We start from the raw sequence: 11,511 nt of genomic DNA, 5'->3' as shown, positions 1-11,511 counted from the left end.
TTTTCAGCTTGTCAAATTTATATTTTATTAAAGGGATGTCTATGTGTCCTGTCAATGGGTTTATGTCTTCCTTCAGTGTATTTATTTATTTATTTATATTATTCTTTTTGGAGGCTAATTACTTTACAATATTATATTGGTTGGTTTTGCCATACATGCTCCCTCAACCTGTATCCCTCCTCCTCGCTTGCCAGCTCCTGCTCGCACAGCAGTGGGCGCTCCAAGTCCCAAAGGAGGTGGCACAGCCCGCCGCAGGAAGTAGACAAGCTGGGCATCACGACTGGGATATGTGTCTGGCTCCTCCCTGCCGCGTCCCTCCCCCAGCACACTTGTTTTTTTTTGTTTGTTTGTTTTTTCTCTTTTTACCCAGAAGAAAATCAGGTACATTTGCTACGCTCAGAGGTCTAAGATTTTTTAAAACTGCCTAGTCTTTATGGCACAGTGACAAATTCAGTTCAGTTCAGTTCTGGACCACTGGCTTAGCACGTCATCGTGAACTCAGCCAGAGCCTGCCTCTGTAACATTGGGCCTGGCCTGTGCTGGGCACAGCAGCTGCAGGGAAGTTTCTGTTCTCAGGGAGCAGACAGCTTCATGAAAGTAACCATAGGCAGCTCTCATGGCGTGTGAAAACCGTGCCGCACATTTTCCACTGGGGATGCCTGACTGCAGGGTGCAGGGCATGCGGTGGGGACAAAACCCAAGAATCTCAACTGGTCTGCTTGCTGATGGGCCTGGCCGTGCGCTCAGGCCAGCTCTACGTGTGAAACCAGGTTAAAAGCCGGGGGCCCCAGGGAAGAAGTCGGGCTTCCTCACTCTTCCGAGTCTAAAAACAGGATGACTACCTAGGGCTTTTGGTGACAGAGTGTGTGGCTCTAAAGCACATGTCCCAGCTTGCTTTCATGTTTAGCCTGGGTTTTGTGAGTGCATTGCTGTTTACCCCATGAAATCACGTGTACAACACTCTGCTTTGTAACTGCACTTGCATTATCACTGTTTCCGTTACCACCCATTTCATGTTAGCTATATTGTTAGTCAGCATATAATTAAATTCACTGTGAATCATTTTAGTGGCATGTGAAGTGGTAACTAGTCCATGTTGTGGTCTTTTGACACGCTGTTTTTATAATTTGCATCATTGACTAAGTAGTTGAAATTTAAAATTCTTTGATGATTTCTCTGTGGTTTCATGCTTGATTTCTTTCCGAGTATTTGTAAAAGAACAGTTCTGTATATGTTTTCCTTGCTGTTGGACTTCTCTGACGGTGTGTCTGCTTTTGTCATTGGTTTTGATTTCCTGTCTCATCCTGCTGTCTGCTTAGTCGTTGTCAGTCAGGCAACGGTCAATCAGTCGTTGTCAATCAGCTGTCGTTTGCCCATCCGTCTCCCCTCCCCCATCCTCCCACTTGCTCTGGTCATAGCGGTGCTGTGGTCCACAGCGTGAGTCCCCTTAGTAGGGTTTGTGCTTTGTCTTCGTGTCTCATTAAATGGTGTGTTTCCCCCATAGCAGTAAGTTTGAATTAGCGTATCACTAAGCAGTTACAGGAGAAGGCAATGGCACCCCCACTCCAGGACTCTCGCCTGGAAAATCCCATGGACGGAGGAGCCTGGTAGGCTTCAGTCCATGGGGTCGCGAAGAGTCAGACACGACTGAGCGACTTCACTTTCCGTTTTCACTTCCATGCATTGGAGAAGGAAATGGCAACCCACTCCAGTGTTCTTGCCTGGAGAATCCCAGGGACGGGGGAGCCTGGTGGGCTGCCATCTATGGGGTCGCACAGAGGGGACACGACTGAAGCGACTTAGCAGCAGCAGCAGCAGCAGCATGCAGTTATAAGCATAATGTAGATGGATCCTAAACTACATAACGTGTGTAATTCATAAATGAGATGATCCTTACATAAAGAAATGACCCTCTTAAGTGTAGATTTAATGGACTTTTGACACAATATCCTTTCTGTGTAGGCGCTTGTATTTAAGACTCTCAATGTCATCAGCTTTTGCACAGTTAATGTCTCTCTTAGACTTTAAAAAAGTATCTTCTATGGTTAATGACTGCACCTGCTATTATGCTAGTTTTCATTCTTACATATTTTCACAGGGAACCTGCTTTAATGAATTTATTTTGAGAAGTTTTAAATCAAATTCTTTGTAAGGATTTTACATAAATATCCAATAAGTGGTCAGATTTCTTCAATGTTGAAATAGGTATTATGGTAACTTCCTCATCAGTTAAATTACTAATTTAATGTTTAACATTTTTTTTTTTGAGAGAAACTAATTTATAGAGAAATTTGGCTGAGAATAGACAACTGTTAAGGCCCTTTATTGTACAGAATGCTGTGCTTTATTAAATCACGATATTGTAATGGAATTGTATCGTCTGAGTAATAATTGATAGTGTTTCTCTAGTAAATCTTCAATAGCTTATTTAATTTCTGTGGTCAAAAATATGTTCTGTTTCCAGTTACATGTTCTCTAAATCTTCATCTCACTTATATGTTTGCAGTCTTTTTTGCTTTACTGTCTTTGCCTATACTGATTCTTGAATTTTTAGCTTCAGAGTCACAATAAATCTGGTGTCTTTTCATTTCTTTGCATGCATCTATCAACCTAGTGATTTAAGGAAGCATCGTTGAAAGGTAAACTACTTAGTACTTTAGCATGCCTTTGTTTCTCTGTGAAGTGTTAAACAGTCCTTATCGTTTAACATGAATGAACACTATGTGGTTATGTACTGGTGAATAATTGACGTTTTAATGGAAGTAACGAAGCTCACCTACCACTTAAAATATGCTGATGGTTCTGTTGGAAATAGGTCATTTGTTGGGACAATTGTAACAGTTTGCTTTCTCCCACTTGTTTGCCTTCTAATCATCTCATGCTTATTTATAATAGACATAGTATCATTGGTTATTTTTAAATTTTTCTTTACTTATTTTTTTTGCCATGCTGCACAGCTTATGGGATCTTACTTCCGCAACCAGGGATCAGACCAGTGTCCCGGCAGTGAAAGTGCCAAGTCCTAACCTCTGACCACCATGGAATTTACATTCGGTGTTTTCTTAAAAGTCACGACTGTTAGATTTTCTTAAAAGACATAGATGTTAGATTTGCGGGAAGCCAATTTACTGACGGTGGGTAGCAGTGTGCAGGAGACTCTGTGCACCGGGCACCGTGTCAAGTGCTTTCCAAGTCTGTCATCTCATCCCACAGACACCCAGGTGAGGTCTAGGCTGCTGTTATCCCCATTCAGCAGACATGGACACTGAGACTGAGAGAGCCCAGGCTCACACACAGCAGAGCGGTGCGGACTGGTCTGATCAGAGCCTGGACGTGTACCCGTGGTGCCGTCCAGCTCTCTTTCCTCCTGAGGCTCTCGTGTCCATCACGGCATCCCTGATGGAGGGAGCATCAGGAGGGAGCTCGGTGCCGCTCCCCTCGGGTCACTTGGATGAGCCCCTGTTGTTGGGATCCAGTGCCCCGAGGGTTGGCCTTCCTTGTCCCTCTCCCGCTCCCAGCCCGCTGACCGAGGACTCCTGGGGCCTTCCCGCAGGACTCGGGCAGCCGCACTCTGGTTCAGGCAGCTCAGTGCCCGGGAGCCCTCCTGCTGGGCACAGCAGGGCAGCGCCGTCACCCTGGGATTGGTGGCCGGGGTGTGCCGCTCTGTCAAACCTCAACATGGATCAGCCGTAGGCACCCATATGTCCCCTCCCTTTTGAACCTAACTCAAATCTCCCTCCCTATTCCACTGTTCTAGGTTGATACAAGATCATCTGTTAGTGAGACCTAGGGGTGCTTTATGGCAACCACAGTGAGCGAATTACACTCGAACTGTGTGTAAGCACTTCAGGGTGTAGCCCCCAGTCTGTGTGTTCCCTAGAAATCCAAGGCAGACCCGTGGTGTTCGCATGGAGGGGTTAGGTACCTTTTCTGTGTTTCTCTGGTCGTGATGGGTTCCAGTAACCTGCATCATCACTACAAATGCTCTTGGGTGGTGGCACAAGCGGTGTGCTTTCCTCCTTCAAACAGAAAGGTCTGGACGGCTTTGCTGAGAGGTTTCTTACTCTTGAAACTGGTTCTTCTGAGCAGCGTCTGGCGATGAGCACAGTCCTTTCATCAGGGCAGTTCATGCCATGCAGGGTTCACGGTGCTGGCATTGCTCTGCCCTCCTGCCCGGCAGGGCCATCTGGTTGTTGGGTTCCAGGGAGGGCAGAGCCCGGCTGCAGGGAGGCTCTGGTCCGGGGTCTCTGCACTCAGTCGGGTGCTCTCGCTGCCCCACAGCCCTGCCTCTCTTGAACAAGACAGTCCTTTAAGATGGCATTAAGCTATAACAAGGGTTTATTTTGTACTTGGGGGAAAGCATAGCTAATAGATTTTCAAATAAGTTTCTGGTTATAATGTAAAGCCTGTGAGATTGCCTTTTACGACAGTCTTTTGTTACCCAATTTTACACTTACCTCATTCCCTCAGCCGCCAGCTATCCGGGAAGAGGTAGGAGGCATCGAAGGCAAAACCTCGACCCCTGCCTCGCCGCGGTCCCTTCGGCTGGACCGGCTGCACACGGGGTCGCTGCGCACAGCCAGCCACGAGGCCATCAGGGACGCCTGCAAGTAAGGGGCCTGTGCGCCTCGGCATCAGTTTCAGGAGCCCTGCGCCTCTTGTCTTGAAAGAGTTGCAAGGATGATTTTACATGAATCCCACTGGGTTCGGTGCCTGGGTTTAGTGGTGGACTTCAGGTGCTGGGGGAGGAGAGCTCAGTGACCTCAGTGATTTTAGGAAACATCTGTCTCGATGGATTGACTCCTGTGGGAGCTTTCCTCCTGCTCTTGCTAGAGGTCTGCCCGGCCCGGGGTGCGTTCCTGCTGGTGGCGGCCCCTTGCCTCTCGGGTTCACTCTTGAGGGTCCCTCCCTTTTCCTCAAGCGTCTCCTCTCAGGAGACTCTGTCCACTCCCGTGACTGACACTGTCCTCATTCAGACCACCACCTGCTGATCTCCTGTCCTGAGCCAGGCAGCACTCGATGGAGGGCACGTGTGGTCACCTGACCAGCAGCCCTGCACGGTGACCGTCGCTCTCCTGCCACTGCCAGGGGCAGTCACCATGCGGGAGGCAGGGCTACTGCCCAGAGCCGGGGAGCTCGCCTTCTCTGGGAGTGTCGTCACCTGCCGAGCAGCGACCCTGAGGGAAGGTTGGAGCGCCCTCTGCACCAGCTGGCCTGGGGTCAAGTCCTCCTTGGGGGAGAGCTAGAGGCAGGGAATCGCAGCTTCCCGGGGTGGTTGTCTGTGGCCAGGAGCCTGCTTTGCTCGTGTGGAGTGTGCTTGGTGAAGGAGACTCCACGGTCTGCTGCGAGGTTGAGGCGCGGGTGTTGCTGGGTGCCCGGTTCTATCAGTAGGTCCTGTGGACGGGTGTGTGTTTGCACAAGGGTGCCAGATAACGGTCGTTTTCTCTCCCCGAAGCTCGACAGGCTCCCAGGACAGCCCCGGGAGCAACCCCAGCAGCAGCAGCCAGGACTCTCCGCACAAAGCAGCAAAAAACAAAAGCATCAGGTACTCCATCAGCCGCATATTTCAAAAGAAGTAAAAGGGCCGGCCCGGACACCCCGGCAAGGAGGCATTCGGACCAGGTGGGTGCTTCACCGTTCGGAGTTAGGGGGCCTGCAGGCATGTCCCTTCTGCGTCTCCCCCGTCATCCCCACGAGGCACCTGTCACTCACGCTGGGGGTCCTCCTGGGAGCAGGAGCAGAGGAGGCGTCTGTCTTCTCGGTGGGTCTGAGATGATCTGATGAGTTAATGAGTGGTTGGGTGGATGGATGGATGAATTCGTCAGTGGATGGGTGGATGGATTAATGAGTGGATGAACAGATGGCTGGCTGGATGGGTGGATGAAGGGAGCATGGAATGAATAAAGCAGATGTTTATACTCCAATGCTAGAAACATATTCTCCCAAATTGCTTGAGTAGGAGCTGGGCAATGGTTGTTTCCTCCAGAACAGTGACAGGTGTTTGGAAACGGCTAAGTGCTCATCAGTGAGGGGTGAGGTACAATCTGTGGACAGCCCACAAGGAACAGCCCCCTCCTTCCTGCCACCGTCCCCACCCCCAGGAGCCCGTCAGGGGCTCTGCCCACGGCCCCCGCCCCACCCCACAGCCGCGCAGGTCCTCCTGGGGGCTCCTCAGCACACAGTGTCATCACCAGGCCCCCACCTCACTCGGCGCCATCTCCTGGAGGACAGGGTGTGTTCCTGCCTCTCCAGCCAGATATTTGCTGAGTGTCTTGTTTGTGCTGGGTGTGGGATGTACAGGGGTAAGTAATGCAGATGTGGTCTGGAGCACAGTTTAGGGACAAGAGGGGAAAAGGAGCAGGTTATTACATCTCTCCCTGTTATTCAGAAATACAGCACTGCGAGGGATGCTGCATTGACTGTGTACCAAATGCTGCACTTGCCCCTCACCAAGCAGGGGCTGCCACCTCCCGATTTACAGAGGAGACATGGCCCCGCGGTTAGGGAGTGGTGAGGCAGGTTCACACCCACGCAGTGGGACCGGGCACTTTGCCGAACCCCAGCCACCTCTCCGGTGGATGCAACAGGAATGAGATGGTTCTATGGCATCACTGATTCAATGGACGAGAGTTTTAGCAAACTCCAGGAAATAGTGAAAAGGACAGGAAAGCCTGGAGTGCTGCCGTCCATGGAGCGGCAAAGAGTCGGGCACAACTGAGCGACAGAACTGAAACCTGAGTGTGTGCTGAACTGCTTCAGTCGTGTCCGACACTCTGCAAGCCCAGGGACTGTAGCCCAGTAGCTCCTCTGTCCAGGGGATTCTCCAGGCAAGAATACTGGAGTGGGTTGTCATGCCCTCCTCCAGGGCATCTTCTTGACCCAGGGATCGAACCCACCTCTCTCGTTATCTCTTGCATTGGCAGGCAGGATCTTTACCACGAGCGCCACCTGGAAAGCCCCAGTGAATGCTGACAACTAGGAAATGCAGAAAATAAGGGCTGCTCCTAAGTTAAACCAAAAGAGCAGCAAGCACAGGTTGTAAAGTGGGAAACGCAGGATGAGCGACAGCAGTGCTGATGGAAACAAGCTAGGATGCGCTCACCCACATAAAGAAAATACCCATGCCATTCGGAAGAGGAGCCCGTCAGCCCTCGAGGGACAGTAGAACCGGAACGGAAACCGAGGCCATGGTCAGCAGTGCCCACCCACAGGGCCCGAGTGGAGTAGTGTCACTCACCGGGCTTCCTGCGTCTCCAGAGCTGCTGGCGGTAACATCTCTGAGTGCTAGACTGGGCAGCGTCCCCGAGTGAGCTAAGACATCACTGCTCTCCTTCCAGTGCTGCTGCGGGGCCCTCTGTGGGCGGCCACGCTAATCCCCTGCCCTGCCACCCTCTGGGGCCCGGCTGTCCCCTGGGATCTTTTCAGCCCTTGATCTTGGGTGTTCCCAGCCCTCTGCCACGCAGGACTGGGACGCAACTCAGGACTTGGGCTTGAGACATCAAGGAGACCGTGAATCTGGACGGACCCCGCCCTGGGGCCTGTGAGAGAGCAGGAAAGCAAAGCCCCCACGGGGAGGAAGCAGAGCTGGGGAACGTGCCCTCAGCCACCACTGCCTTCTGCGCAAGTGCCTCTTCTTTGCCTCTCCTTGACCTGAAAGGAACCCCAGCTGCTGCTGCTCCGCAGGTGATTCCTAAAAATGCACCTCCTGCAAGAGCTGTTGTCCTGCTGCACTGGGGCTGCCTGAGTGTGCTAAGGAGTGTCAGAAAACTGGGGATGCCACACCTCATACTGGAGGTGGAGGGCCTGATACTGGGAAGGGTCTAATGCCTGGGGAGGGTCTGAGGGTGAGGGGGGCCAGATGCTGGACTAGGGTCTCATGCTGGGGGAGGGCATGATGCTGGACTAGGGCCTGATGCTGGGGAACGGCCTGATGCTGGACTAGGGTCTGATGCTGGGAGAGGACCTGATACTGGATTAGGGTCTGACCCTGGGGGAGGGTCTGATGCTTGGGAAAGGTCTGATCCCGGGGGAGGGCTTAATGGTGGGGGGGAGAGCCTGATAGTGGACTAGGGCCTGATGCGGGGGGAACCTCTGATGCTGGCCTAGGGTCTGATGCTGAAGTAGGGCCTGATGCTGGGGGAGGGTCTGATGCTGGGTCGTGTCTGAAGCGGGACTAGGCCCTGATGTTGAGAGAGGGTCTGATGCTGGAGTGGGCCTGATGCTAGGGGCAAACGTCTGATGCTGGGGGGACCCTCTGATGCTGGATTAGGGTCTGATGCGTGGGGAGGGCCTGATGCTGGGGGAAGGCCTGATGCTGGACTAGGGCCTGATGCTGGGGGAAGATCTGATGCTGGACTAGGGCCTGACACTGGGGGTGGGCCTGATGCTAGGGGGCAGGTCTGATGATGGGGTGCAGCCTGCTCCCAGATGTTCACAGAGTTGAGTATAAACCTCTGTGAGAAATCTTTTTCTCATACATTCCTAGCCGCCCTTCTATGTTCTCTTTTTCCGAAGCATAGTTGCTGTGCACTATCGGTTTAATTTCTGCCGTACATCAGCATGAGTTAGCCATAGGTGTACGTGTGTCCCCTCCCTCTTGAATCACCCCCCACCTCCCCTTGCTGCATTCTTGTTTCTATGGATACATGAATAGTAAAGACTGTTGACTAAGATAACATAAAAAGCTCCCACACACAAGCGTGCACAGGCACACTCCCTAGTGCATCATTCGGGTCCGCGTCAGGGTTGCCCTCGGCCAACCCCCTGGGACCCACAGTGCGCCTTGACACCTGCACTTTGTTCCCACCCTTGGCCCGCTGCCCACGCCTCAGCAGCAGCGGGGCCCTGTCCCCGCAGATGCTGAAGTGATGGAACCCCTTGGCTCCGGAGCCAAGGGCACGAACACCCCGTCGGTCGTCCTTTGCGGACACCTATGTCTTCGCCTTCTGGCCTTTCCACTGTATCCATCGGCTTCTCCTAACAGAACGTCCGTGTGATGACACGGGCTCCCATTACCAGCTCTGGTCTGTTCTCAGGGAGAGGACAGCTTACCCTCAGCACTCTTGATTGGCAGTGGGAAATTTTGCTTCAATACTTTATTGAAAGAAAACAATAAATAATACTGCAATAAAAAAAGTTCAGAAGTAGACTGTGCGTACTTTGTCACATATTCAGGAAGTTCACAAAAGAGTAATAGGAAAACAACGGTAAGAATGAATTGTACAAGTAAATTAAAGGCGGAACCTACATGTAAAGAGCCATGCTGTCTCTGTCTACCGAGATCCAGCTGCATAATAAATATCGCACCATGATCTGAACGCATCTCTTGCTGGCTTTTTTAATGTGCCACTGAAAAAGTAAAAGTTACATTTGTACTTATACAATCCAGAATGGCTATGTCATTGCAATCTAAAAATGTACACCTAGGTCCATTCTTTAAACATGTTTAGAAACAGATGTAAAAAGGTGATTTACATACAAATAAGGCCTTTGTCAGAGCTGCACTACGCTGTCTGTCTGGGAAGTGGCACCTTCGCTGTCCAGCTGGATGGCTCCGCAGTGGGCACAGGGCATCGCAACTGGTCCCCGATGAGTCTCACCGGAGAGGAGGGATCCGAGTCCAGAGACTAGGTTACCGGAGAGATTTTCATAGCCGTCTTCTAGTCATCCTTTCAGCCCAAATTTCATCAGAAGCTCACATTTAACACCCAGTACTTTTAAATCGCTTCACGCTGCAGACAAAAAGCATTTCTTGCCAGAAAAAGTACGGTTTAGGTCAGTCGTTAAAATCCAACAACCATTGGTTGGAATTAAGTTTGCTGATTTCAGAGTGATTGTTCAAGAGCTCGGTTACAGTCTGGAAGGGTAATGCACACTGTGTCGTGATTTTACAATCGCAGGAAAAGCCCTTCTCTCATGGTTTAACATGTAAAAGTTACACAAGAAGGTTCTCGTATCGGTTTGACTTCTGTGCTCCTGTTCGCCTCCGCGGGCAGACCCACCGGATCCACCCGCTCTTTGACGTTTCCGTTTTCTTTTTCAGATGTGTCGAGTTTGTTCCTAGCGGTTATGTGTGTGTGTGTGTGTGTGTGTGTGTGAGTGAGTGAGTGGGTGAGTGAGTGAGTGACGAGTGCGTGCTTCTGATTTTCGTTGCGTCGCCACGATACGAGTGTGTTTCCAACACTGAGGCCCGTTTATTTGTGCCATTGTTGAAGGTTGCTTTTGCTGACAGCCGTCGTCGGGGCTCACCCAAAGGGTTTCTCCTGGCACGCCCAAAGAGTGGTGACAGGGACGGGGATGATGGCGAGTTATTTCTTCGGGGCGGGTGCTCGCGCCGCCTGACGTTGGCCTGCGGTCCCCCTCGGATGGGTGTGCATTCCGCTGCCCCCCAGGTAGGGTGCGAAGCATCCTTCCCTTCCCCTCCCGGTCGTACGTCCGTCGTACCTCGCCCAGGGACGTTGTCCTGTCCCCGTCGTGACTGAGCGGAGAAACGGCGCCCTAAGAGAGGAGCCACACCTGGCAACGAACGCGTCGCCCCCGAAACTCCTACGCTGCGGCCGGCTCTCTGGACAGCGTGCTGGGTGTCGGGCGCCACCTGCCGGCCATATATTTGTTCATAGGATTGACACAGACAAGCACTGCAGTACATTCATTTGAAAGACTAAAATCAGGTATCAGAACACGAATTGCTCTGAAAGGATATTTATAGCCTGAATATACAATAAAAAGTAAGTAATTATATAAATGAAGTCATAAGTTTACATAAACATAAGAAACATGAAATTCTAAAATATTTTCTCTATGGTATCCATGAGCTTTTCACTAATTAAAAACCCTGTCATAAAATATCTTCGGGTCCATATAACAAGTATCAACAGATTAAAGATTGCATCGAGTTGAAAATGTAGTCTCTGTCGTATCCTGGACGCTGTCTAATCACCTGTAGAAGTAGTGTGGGTAAACTGGAAACACACAGACACAGACGAGTCAGTCCTGGGACGGCGGCTGGTGCCCGAGCCCCTGCCCCTCCAGACACCCCCCCACACCCCATTCTGGGCTTCAGGGGCTTTGAGAATTCAGAGAAACACGGAGGACCAAGCAGATGAAGGAGAGAACTCTGTGGCGGACTTTATTCTGACATATAGCTAAAAGCTGCTGGTAACAATCCCCAAAACCCAATCCAGCTTTCTAGCTGAGAGGGGAACAGGACAGAGCAGACAGCCTCCTGCCCTCAGAGCGGCTGGAGCAGGGCTGGGCCCCCAGGCCGGACACACCAGAGGACTGCCCAGAGCAGCACCTGCAAGGGAGGGTGGGCCCTCAGCGGCGGCCGAGCCCCAGATGCTGGTGCACCTCCGTGAGAAATGCTGGCCTCCGCACAGAGAGGCCCAGGGCAGGGCAGCCTCGAGAACCCTGACGCCCTGGGCCCTGCTCCCTCCAAGACTGTGCACGCAGGGCATGGCCGGCAGCACTGCCTCTGTGGGAGGGACACCCGTGCACACGGACGCATAGGAG

General features: G+C 51.7%; 1 long non-coding RNA gene across 1 annotated transcript; it reads left to right on the top strand.

Annotated features, from left to right (window-relative positions):
* The first annotated feature begins 382 nt into the window (after positions 1-382).
* On the top strand, positions 383-10,966 carry LOC129543035 (uncharacterized). The gene is made up of 3 exons (XR_008683223.2): positions 383-5,187; positions 5,456-5,622; positions 6,924-10,966. It is a non-coding gene; the product is annotated as an uncharacterized LOC129543035 (long non-coding RNA).
* The last annotated feature ends 545 nt before the right edge of the window (positions 10,967-11,511 follow it).

Source organism: Moschus berezovskii, chromosome 13 (genome assembly GCF_049115385.1).
Source record: "Moschus berezovskii isolate FMDL1 chromosome 13, NW_MosBer_1.0, whole genome shotgun sequence".
Classification (NCBI taxonomy): Eukaryota; Metazoa; Chordata; class Mammalia; order Artiodactyla; family Moschidae; genus Moschus; species Moschus berezovskii.
The sequence above is the reverse complement of the archived record's forward strand: the minus strand, read 5'-3'. Positions and strand labels throughout refer to the sequence as shown.